The sequence below is a fragment of the Calidris pugnax genome, unplaced genomic scaffold (assembly GCF_001431845.1).
Source record: "Calidris pugnax isolate Ruff unplaced genomic scaffold, ASM143184v1 scaffold44, whole genome shotgun sequence".
Lineage (NCBI taxonomy): Eukaryota > Metazoa > Chordata > Aves > Charadriiformes > Scolopacidae > Calidris > Calidris pugnax.
The window spans coordinates 22177886-22200488 of NW_015094506.1; the positions used below are offsets into that span (position 1 = coordinate 22177886).

Below are 22603 nucleotides of genomic sequence, written 5' to 3' on the forward strand. Positions count from 1 at the left end.
TATGATAGTGTCCTCTTAACCTCCATTGCATTACAAGACAGACATTGGGGCACACAAAAAGTCTCTATGAATTTCCTATTGAGTCCCCCTGCTAGATGAATAGATTGGAGCTGCCATTGATTGAATCCAGGCTGGATTTCTCAGTTTGAAAGACAGTTCACAAAGCATTGCACCATTCAGTTGCATGGTTTAGGCATATCCAGAATTGTCAGGTCATCTTCTGAATCTGGATCTATTCTCTCATGCAAAATTAAATGTAACACAAATAATTTGAAGCTTCTTCTGAATTTTGAAATTTAATTATCTTTTACGCTTTATCAAGATATACTTTATTTTTTATTGACTCTTTTTGACATCATACAATTTCTAATCTCAGCCTTTGTGTGGTTTTTTTTTTCAGCTCTTCCTTGCTCTGGAATATCATCTTCTGTAACATTTGTCCCTTTTGATTGACATTTATTTTCTGTGTTGAATTTCTGTGACTTTGCTGATTGTATGTGTATAAAAATTAAGTAAAATTGACATAGAAAAAAAGAAAAAAAGTGCATGTATATGTGTGTGCACTGATTATCACTGAATAATTAGTAAAATGTGGACTATAAACCCATGTCTCTCTGGAGAAAGATGCTCCCTCTTCCTCCAGGGAAGAGGGGATGAAAAAACAGAGCCTATTAAAGCACTTGGCCATTCTGCCACCTCTGTCATAAATCAGTCATGCGTGAGATGTCAAGCTGTCACGGTTTTGTGACATCGACCCACACTTAAAACATGTTTGAAATACCAAGCATTTGAGAAGTCTTGCTGAAGTTGGAGAGAGCAATTATGTATCTGAAACCATTTAACTGTCTCCTTGGGCCATGCTGGCCTGAAGGTGCACTTCCACCCTGGCTGTTGTTTTAAACATATGCTGGTCATATACAAAACTCCTGGCAGTTCCTCCGGTGTCTCAAAGGCCCATGCTCTCCGTGGCAGACAGCATGAATTTGTTCTGATTTTTTTCCATTTGAAGTTCTCACCACTGCAGCCTGCCAGCGGAGTCCCACAGCAGAGCAGGCGGAGTTTGATTGCTGAGACGTGGGGACCTGATCTGGACAGATTTCTCTTACACCTTGTAAAAGCACCTGAAGTCTGTCTGCAGCAGTGTTTGCTCCATTTTAAGCACAAACGCCATTTCCACATTGCTAAAACAGCTCTAAAACTTCCCACTGCAGAGAAGGCCAGAGACGTTGGGCTTCCTCACCCGTCTTCTCCATCAGGCATTGCAAGGAAACAACCTTTGCCTGGAGATCCAATTTTCACATTCATTTATGACTCTGCAGTCCTCCCACTGCAACAGAAAAAAACCCTGCCAGAATGCAATTGTAGTCACTTTGTACACTCTACATTCATTCAACTATTTCTCCATTCTATTTTCTAACGAGTTTAGCTTTCTTATTAGGAGTTAAGTCCTCTCCCCACCCCCCGAATCCCCAAACCTGTGCAGACTGCCTCATATTTTACAATGACTTAATCGATGCTTCCGAGAAACTTTCCCTCAAAATATGCAAGAACAAGATACAGTGTGTGGGAGCACAGACCACCTTGTAAGCGACCCAGATTAAATAAAAATGCCAATTCAGATGTAATGAATGCATGCAATTCTGGAAGCTTTGCAATTATTTCTTCCAAAAGTGGAAAAAGTTATGTGAGCTTAAAACAGCAGACCATCAGTTTATGCAAAATATCTGTTAGGCTGCCCAGGGAAATCTCATAATTCTCCTCACGGATATAAGTAAAAACAACAATTACACTTTAATATAAACCCCGTGCTGAAGTCAACTGACAATTTAAAATACTGTGCTTTGTAATAATAAAACATGAAGAAGTATGGGGAAATCGGGTATTTAATAGACCAGCAATTGTATTTTAATTAGGTTGTGAATTTATAAAATGACATAAAATCTTCTCCAGTGAATAATTAATTTTAAAAGGGCTATTTATATGTATATTACTTAGAAATAACTCTGAAGTTTTAGAAGACTGTTACTATGGGAGGAAATGATACTGTGAGGTTCTTTTATTTTTCGTCCCTTCCTCTCCAGTATTGAAACAACTGGAGCCTCACATACTTGACCTGCAATGCAAAATTGCCCACTGTCTTGCCCAAATAAAGTGTTTATTATACACCACCACTGGTGGTTCAGGCGAGAAGGACCTGGACTGAGTGCAGAGGTGCTAGGGGAGGATGGGCTCAGCAGAAAGCACTGGAGTTAGACCCCTGTTCTGCTCCGCACTGAGATGCAACAGCGCTGGTCCAGGAGACCCAACTGATGCTGTGGCTGTGCTTGGCTCTGCTACAGGCTGAGCATCCCTGCTGGTCCCTGTGGGACCTCTCACAGGTCACAGCCTGACCAATCTGGGCACCAAGGACTCAAGGAGGATCTGGTCAGGCAGGACATCATTCTGGACAGAGTGTGAGAACGTGCCTGTACTTCTGCCGAGTAAGGAAAAACACCCAACGCAGTGTTTAGACTGGTTTGCTCCATGGGCATCCCTTGCATCTCATGGTGCTGAGACATTGAGCCTTGCTCGTCTACCCACCTGCTGCATGACCAGATGCGATGTTTGTAGGATGCAGACCTGGGAGACCAGCCTACTGAGATCATCCACCACCCTGAAAAAAGCACCAGCTTTGAGATGTCATCTACGCAGCATCACTCCATCCTAATTTCTCCACTTCCTGGATGTATTCTGCAAACTATGCTGAGCAGTGGCATTCAGAGAATCACAGAATGGTTAGAGTTGGAAGGTCATTAAAGATCATCTAGTTCCAACCCTCCTGCCACGGGCAGGGACACCTCCCACTAGACCAGGGTGCTCAAAGCCCCATCCAGCCTGGGCTCGAACACCTTCAGGGATGGGGCAGCCACAACTTCCCTGTTTCAGTGTCTCACCACTGACATGGTGCAGGTGGCTGCAAACTCCTCCCCTGTTTCTCATCCCAGTCCTGGGTGAAGAGGATACATCTAGGGCTGTAGTTCTCCACTCCACCCTCCAGTGCTGCACCGAGGCATAGTTAAAGGAGCAGCAACGGCAATTTTTCTGCTAATCCTTAAACTGTTTTCTTCTGTCCAGTCACAGGAATGCGACTTCAAAACCACCACGCTCAGAAGGAATGTTCTTTGCTCACGCATCTGTTCTGGTAGGAGAACAGAAAGTTCTGGTGCTACCTTTGGTGCTATCTTTTCTACAGATACACTTCAATGGCAGCAGACTGAAAGAGGAAACTTTGTGGAAGACTTCAAAGATCTTGGCTGACCGGTAGAAAAACTCAAAGTGTAGAGAGATTTTTCTAGGGTCCAGTGCCTAAAAAACCTAACAAGATGGAGAGACAGAGCCACTGCAAGTGAAAATAGCAGGAAATCCCAAAGCTGATCTCTGCAACACTGTCTTGAAACAGTGCAGGCGAACTGCAGGTGTTCAAGAGCCCCAAAAACGGAGCTGTGAGAAAAAACTCATATTCCAAACCAGGCTTGAGCTTTTTCCTCCCTTGTGCATTCTCCCTCTGATTTCCTACATCTCTCACCATGTTCTCTTCTAACTTTTTGTTTCTTGTTCTGCTCCCAAATTCCTCCCTTCTGGATTTCCCACTGCCCTTTTAGCCATCCTTTGAATACCTTCCTCCCTTCTTTTTGGTCACATACAAGAAATCAGAAAGTGGACAACAATGAAGCTGAAATGAGACACAAAATCATTCAGAGTGTGCTCTAAGAAGTTTCACGCAACCCAAACACATTATTAACCCAAAATAAGTAGCTACCATCATCTCAAACTCCCATCAAGAGCTAGTAAAGTTATATGCATTCATCATACGTGAATATATAAAAATATGTATTGTTTGCATGAATATTTGAAATATGGATACAGAAGGGCTTCGAAAGGAGATATGCACATTATTAAATCAGCCAGAAAAGAACACTTTCACTCTTCAATAGGCTGATGATCTCTTAATAATGTCGTTAAGTACCAGGGCTCCTCGTTAACAAATTCTAATGACTGGTGGCACAAGGAAGAATTGCACTAAGACCAGGACTGGCTACAAAAGCTATGATGTTGCTGCCACCTGAGGTTTTCTTCTGGAAATACAACTCTTGTGTGGAAGGAGTTACTCAAAAATGGGGGTGTAGATGGAAAAGGGAACCCGAGGCTCGTTAGTGCCAAAAGAACCCTCAACAATGCACGAAGAAGAGACTGACATCATGGGCAGTTCCAAGCCGTCATCTTTTCCAACCCAGAAATCAGAAAAGTGATCCAACTGAAATCAAATGGTTTTTAGGCTGGATTTAGAATCCCATGCCCAGATTTGGGTCCCACCAATATAAGAAGAAGGTATCAACAAACTGCAGTAAGTTTAGCACAGGGTCAGGCCTGGAGCACTTACCCTGTGAGAACAGGCTGATGGACCAAAGCTTCTTCAGCCTGGGAAAGACATGGCTTCAGGGGGACCTTATAGCAGTTTTCTGGTACCGACAAGGAGGTTATCAGGAAGACAGGCTGGCTTTTCCCTGCAGTGTACACTGAAAGGACAAGAGACAAGGAGCATTAAGTTGAAAGAAACTTCAAAGCCTGTCAAAACTTCCATTATAGCCTAAAATAGTTCAAAATAAAGTTCGGCTATTTTTTGAGATCATAAAATATTAATAAACTATGAATAACAAACCATAGTTATTAAATATATTTTAATAGTTATCCTTTTTAGCTAATGACTTTATTGCTTACCTTCCTTATAACAGTAAAATCATTGCACAGTATTTAACATTAAATCAAATAATGGTAAAAGATTAAGATCATCCCCTCTCCCAATCTGATAATTTAGAAAAAAATACTTGTTTCTTGGTTTACTGAAATTGATATTTACTATTCCATAGCTGTAGTCATAATTTTACAGAGGGATTGCCCCATTTTAATAACTCCTCCGGTATATATCTCCAGAACTTACTGGTATCTGTACTTTCAGTGCAATTCTGAAGTACCAGATGGGCTCTCAGACATGACACAGCAAAACCCCGTAATTTTGGTTGATTATAATCATCCCAAAGTATGTTTGTACTGGAATTCTATATCGATGTCTATACATAGCTTACCTATGAGAAAAGGCGGGGAGGGATAAAGAAGGGAGGAAAGGTGAAAAATCAGGGAAAGTAAATTCAATGCTTACAGTTTCCTAATGCATCAAATTCTTCCTGTTTGTTAGACAAGTATTTTATTGTGCATTATAGCTCCAGTGAAGCAATCCCATTTATGTACATGCTGGAAGAAGAAGCTGAAGAATTCTATCACTTTCAGTGAGATTCCTTAAATTTTTTCAAGTTGAGCAGACGTTTAAAATAAGCGTACACTGGGTCAGTGCCTAATTGCACTGCTTGGGATTTAGTAGTATCGCATGGCTAATGTAATAGTTGTTTCCATTCTAAATTATCTTTCCAACTGTTCTTACCTTCCAAACCCAAATTCCTTTTTGACTTCAAATTCCAAATAGTTTGCCTCATGCAAAAAGACCATCTTTGTGTACTAGTTCCTGTAGAATCCATCCATCTGAATTCACATTACGTGGAGAAGAAAGAAGTGATTACCATGAACTCTAGCTCATATAACTAAGAATAGCTGTGAAGTTGCAACCATGGTTGAAATTGCAAAATTCAGCCTCTTGTTTTACAGCGAGTCTTTTGCAAGTGCACCATGATACCCATTTATGGGCTCACTGAGCTCAGCAAAAATTTGAGGAGGATCAAGGTATCATCTGTCCAATGTTTAGGGAAGGACTTAGCACCCACAGTCACTGCAAGGGACCAGGGGCTGGGGGGAACCCCCCAGGAAATGCCCATGAGGATAAGCAGGCCAGGGCCCATGCCACCAACCCAGCAAGGGAGCAGGGCAGGCTTGGGGGGCAGACAGGGGCATCCCCCAGCCCCATTGCCAGACACATTGGTGGTGACACAACAGGTCTGAGGCCAAGCCTAGTCCATCTGCAACACTAAGTAAATTATTTACTACCCAAACATTTGAAAAACCAAAGTTTTTTAACAGAATGAAACAGTTCTATTCTACAGTGTTTGCTTTCTAAATATATGCATGCCATGCTGGTTTCTACTGCTCTATCCATCTATGCATACTATACAGCATGTATGAAAATGTCATTTCTATGACAGACCTTGCTATTCTGCCACATACAGAAGGGCAGTGCTGGAGAGTACGCAAATACTGAAAAGCTTTGGCTATTCCTATTTATACATTCAGACATTTGCTAGGATAGAGAAAGACCATCACTATAAAACCAAAGACACTAACTATGTAGGTATCCTGTATAATACAAAAATTCCACTTCAAAAAGCACAACAGTAGACAACGATCTCAAAAAAAAAGGCCATATTATAATTGCTACCTTTCTGGTTTTGAATATAGACTGGATATTCATGGAAGGACTTTGATGTAAGTCTACATTAGCCCCACCTAAATGTTCTGGTTTATTTTTCTTCATTAAATGCCACACAATAGAGTTTTGCCATCAAAATCAGGAAATAACCTTGCAGCATTTTCAGAGGGGTTGAAGTTCATATTACTCCTTTTCAGTACAAAATAAGGACACTACTGCTGGAGAAGTACTAACTGTATTTGCAATACCAATACTCTCAACACCTTCTTTTCTTACCTTTGCAAAAGACAAATGCTTAAAACAGACAGTGAAGCAATTGGGTTGGTATGAACACCAGTGGGTAATGGAGAGTGTTTGACATTGAGTTGTACTGGAGGCTTTCAAAGCCCATTTAATCTTAGGAAAGATTAATTATCAGCAACAAGGGTTTCTCAACTAATGTTGACAGGACAAATCTGTTTCCTGTGCAGTTATAAAAGGATTGACGGAGACATGGGAGATTACGCGCCATCACATGCCTTGAGAGGGTGCTGAAAATGCTTTTGTTCTGTACATGGCAGGATTAAAGATTTTTTTGCCTCTCTACCCCATGCTGCTCCTCTTACACCACTGTAATTAGGATAAATGATCTCCCATTTGACACTCTTCAATGCCTGCGGTGCATAAGCCCAGCATATAAAATAACACAGGTGCTACACTTAATCCCCAGTTCAGCAAAGCACTTAAATGTATATTTTGAGACCGGACTTAAAGGTATGTTTAAAAAGAAACGGTTCTTAATGGCACTGGTGAATTGGGGCCTTAACAGACTTTCACGGTCAGTGCTCAAGGAAACCATGAGCTAATGCAGATCTTTGGAGAGCAGCACTTCTTCCACACCTTGCACCAGTTATACAGCTGTATCGCCCAGCACGGTCTGGCCCTGGACACTTCACACCTGCAGGGGCCTTTGCTCAATCACACGCCAGTGTTCCTCCTTTTTCCACGTGCCAGGTTTCTTCAGGAGCATCAGTTAGTGATATCTGCCCAGAACAACCAGCTTACATGGATATTGTCCAGGGGGGAAGTAATGGACCAGCCCCGGTGTCCCACAGTGTGGCAAGACGTATACAGCACTGTGGAGCCTCACATGCCAACAGAAAATCCCAGCCACAAATCTAGATAAAATTCTCACACCAAAAGTACTCTCCAGCAAACATTTTTCTTTGGGAATATATTTTAAAAATATATTATTTAACTCAACAACAGGATACCTCATGTAGTATAAACAAATATGTTGATAAAGTGTAACACAAAATGGAATTGTCAGTATTTATTTGTAATTTACAACCTCCATATTATTTTTTCCTAGTATAAAGGAGAATGGCCCATTCTCTGAGAAATATCCACCTAGTCCAAGTAAGCTTGAATGAAGAAACCTAGGCATAAGGTAGATTTGGAATCCTAGATCACTCTGTAGAAAGAAAAGGACCAGTATTTTATATATGCCAGTGTGGCCTCAGGAAAATCACTTTCAGAGACAATAGTTATCAGCACAGAAAGCCATTAAATCAAGTAAACAGTCATCTTCGGTGAATGTGCTATAAACTTGAATGTAACATTGGCTGCTGACAATACAGAAAAAATAAGATTATAAATGAAAGCTTAACTTCAAATGTAATGGCTTTGAACTTTTTCTATAGTGTTCCAAGTGCAAATTGTTTTTTACCATAAATAAATGTTCAATGGATAAAGCCTGTAAGATTTGCTGGCAAAGATGCACGGCCAGAGCTATAAATATGTGGGAAAATCTAATAGTTCAAATTTGCTCCAAAGGTCATCTGGAGTATAAATGTATTCTCAGAAAAATTATGCAGAAATTTTATCATTCTTTTCTTCACATGGGCTGAGATTGCAGGAAATAAGTAAGTCCTCACAAAATATAATGACAGGAAGAGAAAAATGCCTGTGCTGTGACTGAATCCAGTTTCTTCTAACAAATTATTATGTGTTCTGTGACATAAATTCCAACCATTAACCACTTCCATAGGCACGAAGCCAGGAGAATAGCACTGTTAAGACCGGTTTCAGCTAACCCCTGGAATATTTTACTCTTGAAAAAGTTGCTTTTTCTAGACAAAGGAGGTTTACATGCAGCTTGGCAAGAAGTTAATGTGAAAAGGAAAAGCTAAAACATAAAATCAACTCACAACTGCAAAGCTTTAATTTCTGAATGAAAGAGTTTCCACTGTTTCTTGTTGTCCATATATTAGCCAGGAAACACATATAATCAATATGTGAGTTACAGTGCACAGATGTTCTTAAGACTTGTTAATGTGGGATGCAACTCTTCTATCATAAAGGGAAAATGCAAAGTCATTTACCTCAGTTCCATCCAATACTTGGGTCACAGGGGAACACGCAAGAAGTGATGTGTTTGCTGGAATAAAAGGTAGGAATAAACATGCCAGGGAAGATACCAAAGACTTTTCCTTCTTCTTTGCTTGCAGACAGGCACAGGTCCCAGGAGCTCTCTTGCCCTGGGACTGTTTCCAGGACGGCTGTAAGAGATCCAGGTCACAGTCTTGTCCATAAGGAATGGGAACAAGCTACACTTCACGGGAGCACATATATGCTAATTAATACCATTTCTTCTGCAATTATAATTGCAACAATATATAATTCAACAATCTTTAACAGAAATCAGACTGATAACAAGTCCTCCCAAAAACAAGTATACAAAAAGTCTGTGCCATCAGACAGGCTGAATGACAAAACTGAAGAAAATCATTACAGTAAACTAAATAAACACATATGTAGCTACTTTCTATCACCTCTGATGTCTCCATCCCATTAGCCAAAGAGTTATTTGTAATATCATTGCCAGCAAAAGGTGAATTAATTTTCCCTTCTTCTTTTGTTCTATTGTAAACATTTATCCCAGGGAGCAGAATTTCAAGGCATTTAGTTAATATAAGGACATATCTCCTGATTCCTGCTTCATTATCTCAGCCCCCCTCAGTACAGAGTACCCCTTACCCCTTATACTACTCAAAGACCCTTTACTGATTCATATTTATCCCCAAAGACATTCACCCCTAATTTCAGAAAACCTATACTTAATCTTGTACTGCTCACAATATTTCTTTTCAGCCAGACCTGCAGGAAAACTATTATTTTTTAAAGCATACCGAAATCAAACATCAACATGACCAGGAAGTTTGAAACAACAGAGCTGAAACATGCACTGTTTCCAAGATGTTCAAGCTGTTCCTTAACATACTTTGAATTATAAGCAAGGTCAGCCTCTAGGCTTCCATACTCTTAAGCACCGGCAAATAAAGAAAACTAGAATCCCCCTCCCCTAAATTTCCTGAATGGAATTATGCAAAAAAAATGAATGTTTTTGACATCAAGGAGGAGTACCCATTATTAAAACATGCAACTATCAATATTAAACCAAAATTCAGCCTTAAAGTAATTTCTTAATTATATTTCCATTTTTCACACACTCTGGACAACTTTGCCATAACCCACTGTTAGATCCAGACCAACATTTCCACGTAAAATCTTTGAAAATTGCACAAGTCTTAGAGCTAGTACAGATCAAAACCCTTGCTAGAAATAATAGAATATCTCATCAATATTTTCAGCAGCAAACCATTCGTTGGAAGCCCTAATTTACTCACATGCAGCCTACAATGACTGAGAAAGTTAAGACTGTTTCAGCTGAGAAGACAAAGAAATATTGGGCAGATCTTAGTAAGGCACTAATCTCATTTTCATGCAGCAGCATTATTTTTAGCCTACACCTGTTTTAAAAAATAAAAGCATATGTTTGTATCTGTATGTATCTGCTTTGCGGACTTCAAGGAAGTTTTCCTTTCCAGCCAGCAACTCTTCACTGAAATTTTCTGTTTTATCTCTGATGTTTTTATGTTGATATGGGGGTGCAAGGTTTTACATACAAACTGAGCATTATTTATCAACCATTTATAGAATTAAAAGATCTTTATGGTTCTTTCCCCCACTTCTGTAACCGCTATTACACGCTTTTCACTGCTGTGCCCACAGAATTAAAGCTAATAATTGAAAAGAGAGTGGCACAAGGATGCTGAAGCCAGTCTCTGGGACCATGAGACAGAGAGAAAAGCGCGAGTCTCTTGCAGGGGATTTTCCCTCTCTCCGGATACCTCAGTTCAGAGCAGAGGATGCCGTGACCCAGAAGCAGCACTGCTGGCAGGCACTGGGGACTCACCTCCTAGACCTGTGCTGAAGGCAGGAACACAGCTGGAGACACATGGGAAACTTTAACCCAAAATTCTTCGCATTTTGGAGTTTTCCAATCTCTGTACTTCTTCAGTCTCTTCAAAGACCAAAACAAGGTTTATGCTAAAAGTAGATAATGATAATGAAGTGGTAATGCATTTTCAGAAAGAAGCAAATGCTAAGTAATAAAGCAATGCAAATAAAATAGCATTATTGCTGTTCATTTTTTTATATGCCAGTGGATGATTTTCTGTCCTGTCTTTGGGTGTGGATCCATTATATTTCACACTTATATTAGCCTATTTTTTCACCTGTGTCAAGCAAGTGATCTTCCTGAGTTGGTAATGGACTTATCAGGAAAGTAAAATATTTTCTTTTTTTAATCTATTTAAAATTTCTGTAATTTTTAAAATACTAATTTTAAAACAGTTGATGTTTGAAAGCAATACATATTTCGTATGCATCATATACTTTCTCTGTTGTCAGAAACCTGATTGAGGTTTTGTTAATCAAGAGCTTTTCACATAAAAGACACTTCTGTCACAGAAAAAACACAGTCCCGGTATCCATTTTGACTAATTAAAGTAGAAGCTTTATTCTCTGTTATTTCAGGATAGTGGTATCAGTGGGATGGGACATAGTGGTACACATCTAGTGCTTAAGCTGATGTAACCTGAGAGATGAAGCTATGGTTTCATAGTTAGTATAGTTTCAAAATAGTTAGCCTGTATTTAGATATACCATAAATGGTATCTAAATACTGCTAGATTGTTGATGAATTAAAACATCTATAAAATTACAAAAATGCAGCAGTTTTATATTTGTTTTCTATTCTATGTAGAAGTAACAAACTTCACAGATACAGAATGACAGCAAGCCTCTGAAAGAAAAATCTACATTTGTATTCTGAGAACTAGAAGGCACTTAACATGAGTTTTGTAATTTATTGCCATCATGGGAAGCATAAATTTCAGGAAAGCATGTGAGCTTCTCAAACTATATTCCCAGCATCAACCTATTTACAGAAAGAATTTCAATGAGAATCATAATTATATGTGGGGCTGATGAAAAGCATCTTTTCCCACATTGGTGCTGCTAGAAACTGTCAGTCAACACATATTTAAGCATTTTTTTACCTTAATGATGAGATTCAGAGATGCATGCTACACTAATTGTTTCCTAAAAGAAAAAGAGAAAGGAACGACTGAGTTCTATATATTGTTATCAGTGCATTGTTAGAATTTTATAGCTTACCTTAGTGTATTAATTTCTCTACAAAATTCAGCACAGCACAGCCAATTAAAAACATTATTTAAAAAACTGCACATGTTGCAAATTGGCCTCTGGAAAGTTCTTGTCTACAAGCAGCCAGCTCATCATAACCACTGCTACGCCTGGTCCCCCAAACAGAATGCATACCTGCCCAAAGCTCTGCTCCCACACATCTCTCCAAAAAAAAGTACAAAATATTTCGGGTGGTTTATGCAGGTACTATATTTCTCGAGTGCCTAGTAGACACAACAATCTTCCCTAATACTGCCTTAAAATGCCATTAACACAAACTTAAATTAGATGAATTATACCCTCTACTTCCTGGAGCATAGGATGCAAAGAATGTTTAGGTAACATTTTCCAGCAATGCAAAATTTACTTTTTTTTTTTTTGCATTCTGAAGACAAAAACATCATGAGGTCAGACCTTTTGTTCCCTTTAGCTCTTCAATAAATTAATATCCATTTGACAATGTTCTAGATGCATATTTTAGATGGAGGAGGAACTCTGCTTGGGATTTCTTCCCCCTAAAACCATGTCTGACAGGACTGACACCTTGAGCTGCCTCCTAAGGCTGTGCAACCTCTCAGCCACGTGCAAATGTCACAAGAATGCAAAGAGTAAAGCAACACGATTTTGGAGAAGGCTTTAAGGGAGAATTCACTATCCAGGTAACACCTAACCTCTGTCAACAATTCCACACAGGACACAGATATGGACACGGCAATTTTCAAAGTATTTTGAGATTGCCCGTGCATTTACATCACTAGGCAAAAAACCTAAGAAGCCCAACATGAAATACCAGCCACAACCTGTATTTCTGAGACTGGCAAAGAACTATGCAAACTGTTGGCACCACAGCATGGCTGGGAACCAGCTGGTCTTCCCATGTACCTTGAGCCACGCACTTTTACACTGGTACCTGGCATGTACCAGAGCTCCAGTCCTGCTGCACAAAAAAAGTTATTTTCTCTGATGCTGTCCCAAGCTTAAATACTACTGAAGGACTAATTTTTCATTCTGAATAACATTTTAATGTGATATCCACAAAGGAAATAGTTGGGCCAAGTATTAAGTAACCTGTGACTTTATAAACAGTTTTAGCTGCTGGGACACAGGTTGCCACCCAAACAGGCAATACCTTCTACTGGCCAACAACCCCTGTGTGCCCATCACCTTTCTCCTGTAGGCCCAAACAACAGCCTCCATGCAGATCAGCTCATACCGATTATGATCTACACATCAAGTGAATTAGTAGGGAATTCTACCAAAATATGGTTGCCTGTTAAAATTTAGCTTTGGAAATGTCTGCTGCTGAAGTTCTTCAGGATGAGCTGGTGCACTTTTCATCCACATTCATTCTAACCTAGGCTAACATTCAGTTGTAAACAAATCATTGTATAAAAATCAAACAAGCGAACTATTTTTGGAGAGAGCAAAGCCATAAGCCAGTCCCAAGTCCATGCAAACTCTGCTAAAATTACTACTTAATGTTGGTGATCAAAGGCTTTTTCAAGTGGGACTGTAAACCCCACCTTTCCAGGATGAACTTCTGGCTCAAGCAACCTCAAAAAAGTACACAGATCTCCATAATAATCTGTGCAGGCACGTGCATTGCAAAGCACTTCAGAAAAATCAGTAATTTCACTATGAGGCAGTCCCAGACCTACCAAGGGAGGTGCAATTCCCCTGCTGTAACGCAGGGGAGGCAGGAAGGCACACACTAGGCAAGGAACCCTTCCACACAGAAACTCTCCCCCAGCCTGGGAAATTCAGAGCCTGCCTCGGCAGCCCTGGGAGTTCAAGTCACAAACTGTGTGATTTGTTTGCGGAGAGTCTGCTAGTATTTAAGGAAAGAACCCAGAGGCATAGTAGAGTCTGATTTTTTGGGAACATATTTAATTTTTTTATAAAAGTTTGTTGGTTTTTTTATTATTTTTAATTTGCCAGAGGAGCTTATCGCTGGGTTTGTGGCATTTTTTGGCATTTTTGCATGGAATGACTTGCATTAACAGCCATGTAAAATCAGACGTTTTTCAGTCCTGCTACATACTAGAGCACAGGAGTCTTGAGACTGAGATCCAGTTCTTAGAAAATACCTTGGAAGTGACGCTTTGGAAGGCAGCTGACAGATCACTCTCTCCTTGTTACAGAGATGATTAGGCAGATTCCTGCATTAATTTTCAGTTAAAGGAAAAGTGGTAGGTAGCACCCAAAACGCAGTTGCTAACTTTAGTGCTTTAAAGTAACTGCACAACAGTTGTGAACAATTATTTCTTCTGGCCAGGAATCAAAAAAGCACCACTAAGAAGGTTCACTTGCAATTACAATCATTTTGTTGGCAGGTATAAATGGCTGTGTTTAATATTTTAGCAGAGATATTAAATTTCTAATTAGATGAGATGTCTAACACCGAGTATTAGATTTAATGAATCAATCAGTTTAATGGCTGACTCATTAAGATACAGAGACAACCTTCTTCTAAAATCATTTAAAAATCCATTATTCTCAGGCAAGGATCTCTAAAACCCCAAAGCAGTATTGGATAACTGGATTAGGATGTAACACAATGCAGATATGCTCCAAATGATGCACGCTTACAGAATGGTCACTAAGATCTCACACAGATGACAGTAGGCCAAGTTTAGGGATTTACAGTGGAAATTTACCTGGATCGCTCAATTTCTTAGCATAACTACTGCTGCTTTTCTGCACATTCAGCATCAACCGTTTCTGAAATTGGCTTAAAATGAAACACTGCTGTCAAAAATACCTTCCCTTAAATGAAATAAGTGTACATGACCTACCAATTTGACATGGCTGTGCTTTCCTGAAAAGACATGTAGGGTATGTCTCAACATGGACTTGCCCCTTCCCCTTGTTTACGTACCCTAGATGCCTCCCTTTTAGGAGGGACAGAGCTCAAGCACAGCAGAGGACCTCTCTGCAAGACCAAGACGGGACCTACACGCTGCAGCCCACTCGACCAGCAGATACCCTCAAGCTAGCTGTTATCAACCACAGCCTGGACATCTTGAGCTCAAGTGGTAGCGGGCTGACAGTAACCACAGAGATTACAGATCTGGTGAGCTTAAATCCACCCTCCAGCCTGTCCGCCTCTAAAGGGAGACATCCTTCTGGAGAAGACAGCACCATGGATTTTTCACTGAACTGGACAACAAATGTTTTGTAGAGATAACGCCACTAACAGCAGTCCTTGTAGGCAAAGCCTGCAGAGTTGGATATGGAGTGAAATACAGAATTCATTCTTTTTTAATGAACAGGGCTGCTGAGCTGCTTTGGGGCTGCAGAAGTGATGCTTCTGCTTTTAAGTCACAGCATTAACACTTGGCATTAATACATCTCAATCATAAAAGCATTGGAAAAACCTCACCTTAATGCCGCTTCCAAAAAAATGGAGCATTTTTTTGCTGGAGGCAGGGTTTGTCCAAACAACGTGTTCAGGAGGACAAATGCAGGTGATGCAGACAAGAGTGTTGAAAAAATGCTGGATTCAACAAAGACAATTGTCCAGCCCATAATCTCTACCAAGTAACCACACACCAATGAATAGTATTTCTCAGGCACATCATTCAAAAGCAAGTTTTAAGAGGAACATCTAGCTAAAAATTCAGTAGTGATTATCCAAACCTCTGGCTGACTAATAAACCACTGTTCTTCCTGCCTAGTATCTGAGGATGTCAAGATTACACGAGATTCATTAATGTTTTAAAAATGGTATTTAAATATTAATTAACACTAAGAAACACTCAGGTGAGGACCTGTCTTCAAGTCTTTATCCTTTGCTGGACTAAGCATGGTATTTAGGGATCTCTAGTATTCTTTTCTGACTCCTGTTCTGGAAAGGTGCCTTGAAGTGATGTGGAAGTACTTTGCTATGTCTGGACCCATGAGCTTTGTTTCTGCCTCATGCAAAATGAGCAGTAACTATGTATCTGGCACACGTATCCTGAGACTTAACACTGGTCTGCTTCATACAACTAAATAATTAACTTCATAAGTAAGCACAGGATTTGCCACTGACCCACTTCCCGAAGAGCCCGTGTGAGGCTGCCAAGAGTCTTGTTCCCCCAGCACCAGAACAAACCTCTCACACCACTTTTGTCCTTCCCTCCATATTTTTCAATGCTCCAGCAAGTGTCTTGAGAGCTGCTCAGCTGTAGGAAAAAAATAAATGTGAAAACTAAGGGTGCAAGAGTGTCCTTGGGCAAAGGACAAGACAGGACCATCCCTTCAGCAAGAGCAAAGCCACACCTTCCATGACTGGAAGCCATGTATTCCACTGTAAATAGAATGCACATTAGCAGTTGGATTTATTTTTTTTTTTCAATTGAAGTGACACAGTTTCTATCCAATTCTGACTAATTAATGCAGCACAGAGGTCCTGGAGCTCCCCACCCAACCTGCAGGTCTCAAATGGCCACACGTCTGAAGTGGCAGGAAACTATGTACAGCTGTCCTTCTGCTCTGCAACTACATAACATACATTTCTCCCTGGGACCACTCATCCTCAGCCCACCACTTCTTCACCCACACCCTCCTTTCCCTCTATGCCGAACCATGGAAGAGGAAAAGGAGAAGGAGGAGAAGAAGGATGAGGGAGGCTGCTCGATGGGCAAATCCCCCTCATGGTGCCCTTGGCATTTTTGCCTGAAGATGCTGAAAGACACTGAGCACCTCATGTTTCTTTTCCCATACCCTGTTCAGGGCATTGCAGGAGTTGCCTCTGCACATTGGGATCCACCACCATATGATGGCAGAGCAAGGAGATGAGGTAGCTTCAGGGATGCCTTATGCTTTACACAGCCACTTCAGGCAAAACCCTGGTGCCCAAGGGCAAGCTGTGTCCTCCCCTCCTCCCGGCTCTCCTAGCACCAATACGTACCCAGAATAGAGGGGACCATACACTGTGTGGGCACTTCTGCACTAAAAAGACTGTCCTAGCAGAGACAGGGACTGCATCTCCATCAAAGGAGGTTTGCTGACTTGGTTTTATGGGTGCACCTACAACAACAGGCCTGCTTTTTCACAAAAATAACCAACTCTGTGTTTTTTTGCTGTGTCCCCCTCCCAGCTATGATTTATTTTCCATATATGGAGGGTGCCATTGCTGGTGCATTGGCATCCAATGCATTTTAGTATGCTCCAGAGTACCCAAGGCATTGGCATGGCTTTGCAGATAGAACAGAGGATTTACAGAAGCTCAGTGCCTTTCTGGAGGAAAAAATGGTATTGAGATTGATAACCGAAGGCCATCAAATGGTGCCAATTATGTTCAGGCATCTGAATACCATCCTTAATTCCATTCACAGTAATAGGTTTTTAGGCTCTTGATACATATATGGATAGCTATTTCTAGATACCTACATGTAGCTGTCTTCATCTGGAGCTGAAACCTGCTCTTCAGTCCCTGCAGAGTAGACCTTACCAACAGCTGCAAAACCATTGCTATTTTAAATGCAGGATTTTTTTTCCCCTCTAACAACACACAGTCTATTACTGTTGTTACACGTGGGAGTTCTAATCAGGATCTGATTGCACTCGACTCTCAAACAGAAATAAGCAAATCTGACCTCAACTTTTCAAAATGCAAGGGGAAGAAAAGGTCCAGAATTAAAAGCATTCACGACAAAATTAGCTCAAAGGTTTAGATAAACTAATTTACATGAGTACACCCAGGTTTTAGATGACAGAATGACTAGCCATTACAGGTGATGTAGGCTGTCCGGTGAAGACAGTTAAAGCACATTGGAATTTGTATAGAAAGAGGAGTTAAGTGTTTTATAAACAGACTCCATATGGCACTCCCAAAATTCAAGCAGCCCTTGCTGCTAAATTGAAACTGAACAAAATAATATCAAGCTCACACCTTGGTATGTTTTGATGTTTCATTCAGAGAAACAAATTCAAGAATGCTTCCCCCTCTATCTCACAAGGCAGTACAGCAATTAAATTGGCTTAGTTTGTAACATACCTCCATTTAAAAAAAAAAAAGAAGGGAAAAAAGAAAAAAAAAAGAAAAAAGGAAAAAAAAAAAGGCAAAAAGACCTTTTTCCATAAAAAGGGGAAAATTACCTTTAACTGGGCTGTCAGTGTTGCATTCTAGATTTCCCCAGGATTCAGTCTTACACATGCAATAAAACAGTAATGCTCTTTTTTTCAACTCCAGCAGTTGCTAAAATAACAAAGGTGGGATTATAAGCAAAGACAGCTTTCAGCTTGATCATGAACTTAAAATATAAAATACTTCAGTTTGTCAAAATAATGCACCCTTGAAAGATATGAGACTTGCAGAAATGGACAAACACCTCAGGAGAAGACTTTTAATGTTGGGATTAATTAATTAACTACCAGCACTACTCTATTAACTGCTGAGATACACTGATCCTGAAGCCCTGTTTTCAAAAGGAAACATGCCCACCCCAATCCTATTCGAAATGTCTCACCAAATCACATCAGTCAAACCAACATGTTGGCTCAAAATCCTTAAAATAAAGGTGCAGGCAGTTAACTCACACACCGCGCTCCCTGGCAGGTAAGCTCGTACCCCCCACACTGATGGACTAGTGCCACCAGATAGCTCAGTTCCCAGCCACAACCCACTCCTGATTGCATATGAGACCTCCTGTGAGTCCAAGACCCAAAGCTAACCAGGCATGTCTTATCAGCAATGCACAGGTTGGGGTTGGGGGGGAGGTGGGGAGGAAGGAGCTAATTAAGTTACAATATGGTGAGGTATAATGAAAAAATATATATTACAGATGGGATTTAATAGGAAAAGGAATATCCATATCATTAGGCAAAGATGAGGGCTCTAGGAAACTGAAGGAACATTAAGAGAAGTTCTTCATCCTAGAATAATGAAAGGTCGGCTTGATGACCTGCTTGACAAAGGGCAGAGCCTTTCTCATGGAACAGTAAGTACTAAAGAAGAAAAACTCTCTTCTCTTGATCAGTGGTTTTGAAAATTCACCATCAGGGATTTTAGAGCAACAGATGGCACATCTGTCCCTGAATTTCTTTGTTATTTTCCTGTCCCGTAAGAACATCATGCCAGTTTTGCAGCTACGTACTGTACGTTTTTAAATACAATTTGGAAGAAGTTTGCAATTACAAGATTGCCTCCGCTTCTCATGGAGAACTTTGTATTTTGAGTGTGAGGATCATTTCACAGTAACTTACATTTCTTCAAATTAAGATTCCTCAGGGTCACACAATAAAATGATCCCTCTAACTTAACAAGCCACCTATCTTGAAATTAAGAGAACAAAGTTCACCTGGGGATAAATTAGTGGTTAATGGCCATGTGGATGCACCTACATAATCAAACTTCTCTCCTCTGTCTTCCCACTTTGCTTCGCACCTGAACTGTGTGTGCTGTGCTGTTCCAAACACAAATTGCCTGGATGTTACCACCTCATTGAAAGGCTGGCAGGTGGCCACGGGGCCCCATGAGTGACTATGTACTCCTGGAGTCACGCACACCCTGTGCTCCAGCAGTATTTTGGCAGCAGCCATGTCTCACATGTTTGTAGGGAGCCAGGCAGAGGGCACGGGCTTTGCAATCTGGGGAAGAGGGGTTAGTCCTGCCTCAACAATAGCCCTGACGACATGAAGATACACAGATGTATATCAAAGGGATGCTGAGAGGGGTCACTCCGGGAACACGGCTCAAAGCAGCAGCAAATGAAGGGGCTCTGGCACAATTATTTAAAAACAAACTTTGGGAAAGAAGCAGAATTCTGGCAGTGCTCCAAGTACCTTTCCCGAGTACCTCCGAGCGCCAGCTGGACTTTTTCCAGCAAAGCCACCGACTATGTCTAACGCAGACAAAAGGCACAGAGGAGTCCGTGGTCCTTAACCGGGGCTCTAGTGAGTACGAGCTTCCTTTCCCCATACCGGAGTCCAAACCAGGACCCCGAGAACAGAAAGCTCTTTCACCCCGCAGGCATGCCCGCAGAGGGGAAGCGTCTAGCCGGTCCCAAGCAAGTCACTGTGGGACCCCAGCGGTTTCAAATAAAAATAGTGTAACGGAGGTATGTTTATGGAAACATCAAATACAAAAAAAAGAAAGGCAATGTAAAACATACTTCGCTCCTTATAAGGCATATTTAGCATTTTATAAGGTATACTTTCCCAAGCGAGGAATGGAAAATTGGACAGACGCTGAGAGCACTGGGCCAGGCTCGGTGTTATTAAACCTTGGTTCAGTACGGTCACTCTGAAGCACTGCTCACCGCACAGTGCACTTCGTGTGTGCCTGCAAGCAACAGAAAAAGATCTTAAGACAAGAATTATGTTTTTCTGCATGAAAATTGCAGGCTTTATCAGTATTGCAGATGTAAATAATTTTCCCACTCCCCTTTGCAGGCCACCCTGGCAGATTGTGCTCCTGAGCAGCACCATTGAATCATTTGCTGCTTTGTCTCCTGCCTTTCCTAATAAGCCCATTAACAAGCTTCTTGGTGGCTTACATCACACTACCATCTTCCACGCAGGAAGTGGGTGTGTGAAAGTGCAAAGGTCCACACGCCTGTTTCCTGCAACCTCCTATCTCCCAGCCTGGGCCTAAACCCTAGGCTAATTTTTCCACAGCATTACCCTGATTACTCTGAAAAAGTCCTCAACTTTTTACCCTGAATCTTCCTTACTACAGTTTAAGCCACACTACCTCTTATGAGATACTTTCTCCACTGCAACAGCCTTTTCTAAAAAGAAGGCTACTATTATGTCTCTCCTTCAGTCTTCTCTAGGCTCAAACAATTTGCAGGAGTTGACTCTGCGGCAATGCTCTGAAATTTTCTCACACAGAAATGAGGTCGTCTCTAAGAGGCATTTTAAAGCAAATTGCACTGCACGATTAGGAGAAGGCAACAACAGATGCTTGTCCAGAACTCTAAATGCTTCTTCTGGGAGAACATCAGGGCTGTTCTTCTGCAAAGGCACGTGCAAGAAAGCAGACAGCGTACTTATTTCAAAACAGTTGCAATTCAGCAATGCAAACCAGGCATAAATCTCTAAATTCAAGATTAAAGCTGAAAGATCTGCTCTGCAGCAACTAAAAACACAAAATGACATTAGGAAAACCATAAATACTTCCCAGAATATAAAGTCATGTTCATAACTTTTGTATCTGCAACTGAAATGTAATATCTTAAGTCAACTCCATAGAACTCCATAGCTCAAAACTATTTCATCACAGAATCATATAATTTATTTACTTTTCCCTTGAGAATCTGAATACAGTAGAGGCCACTATTTTCCAATTTTTAAAAGCACTTTTAGTCTAATCTATTACATACATTTCTAAACCACCTATCACTTCAGTTTCTTGACAAGCTTTAGATAATATTCACAAGTTAAAAAATAACATACTGTGCTCCCCCATCCCACATCCCAAAATCTTAGCTTTTGTGGATTCCTAAATGTTAGCTACTACCTTGAGTAACTTTTGGGAGGCTATTGAGCTAAATTCTATTGAATTAAACTGAGTTTACTTTGAAGGTTATAACACAAAACTAGAAGAAAGGCTGAATAAAATTCTACTTTGCATTAAAGGTTTATAGAAGTGAAACTTGTCTCTAGTGTCACATACATCGATAGTACTAGTGAGCACTAGCCTCTTTAATGATAGAAGAGTTTGGGTTGGAAGGGACCTCTAAAGGTCATCTAATTCAACCTCCCCTGCAATGAGCAGGGACACCTTCAACTAGATCAGGTTGCTCAGAGTCCCATCCAACCTGACCTTGAATGTTTCCAGGGATGGGGCATCTACCACCTCTCTGGGTAACCCATTCCAGTGTTTTGCTACCCTCATTGTAAGAAGTTTCTTCCTTATATCTAGTCTGAATCTCCCCTCTTTTAGTTTAAAGCCATTACCCCTTGTCCTATTCCAACAGGCCCTGCTAAAAAGCCTGTCCCTATCTTTCCTGTAGGCCCCCTTTAAGTACTGAAAGGCTGCAATAAGGTCTCCACAGAGCCTTCTCCTCTCCAGGCTGAATGACCCCACCTCCCTCAGTCTGTCCTCACAGGATGTTTCATCCTCCCTTATCAGTTATTGCTGAAGGCAGGGACGTGTTGGTAGCTGTGGCCAGCCCCAGTCTGCTGGAGAACGCTTTCCGCATGGCAGCTTGAGGTCGAATCAAAGGTGAAAACCAGGAAAAGGGCTGAATTTTCAGTCACTGAAACTGCCTCTCCAGACCTTTAAGGCCTAAAATAGACACAGTTAAATGGCGTTTAAGACAAACACAACCACAAGGCCTCCCCAAGCCATCACGACTCAAGCGCAGGATAGGCCTGGGTGGAAAACTGTCGGTAACGCTGAAATTACAGAATCACAGAATGGTTTGGGTGGGAAACCCACGTCGACTCCAGTCACACAAATCCCGCGTGTAAGAGCTAAAGGTCGCGGGTGCCTCTTCCCTCCCGCGGGCGCACCCCACGCCGAGTCCCACACCCGCTTATCCCTTGGCAGCCGCTAGGCCGCAATCCTTGCCAGCGCCACCCGCGGCCGCCGCCGCTGCCCTCGGCCCAGCCTGCAGGGAGGTCGAGCAGGTCGGGCCCGGCCTCCCCTCCGCCGCAGACTCTCCCCCGCCTGCAGGGAGGCCGAGCGGGCCGGTCCCGGCGGGTGGCGGCCCTCTGCCGCGCCGA

At 41.3% G+C, this 22603-nt stretch overlaps 1 long non-coding RNA gene across 3 annotated transcripts; it reads right to left on the reverse strand.

Annotated features, from left to right (window-relative positions):
- Positions 1-287: 287 nt before the first annotated feature.
- Positions 288-19697, reverse strand: LOC106900946. 3 transcript variants are annotated; one of them, XR_001414225.1, is made up of 9 exons: positions 18029-19697; positions 15978-16110; positions 11797-11839; positions 10650-10783; positions 8776-8952; positions 4979-5123; positions 4421-4556; positions 2581-2653; positions 288-1327 (listed from the first exon to the last, which is right to left on the reverse strand). It is a non-coding gene; the product is annotated as an uncharacterized LOC106900946 (long non-coding RNA). The 3 variants fall into 3 exon arrangements; XR_001414227.1 differs by lacking the exon at positions 15978-16110; XR_001414226.1 differs by lacking the exon at positions 4979-5123.
- Positions 19698-22603: the final 2906 nt, after the last annotated feature.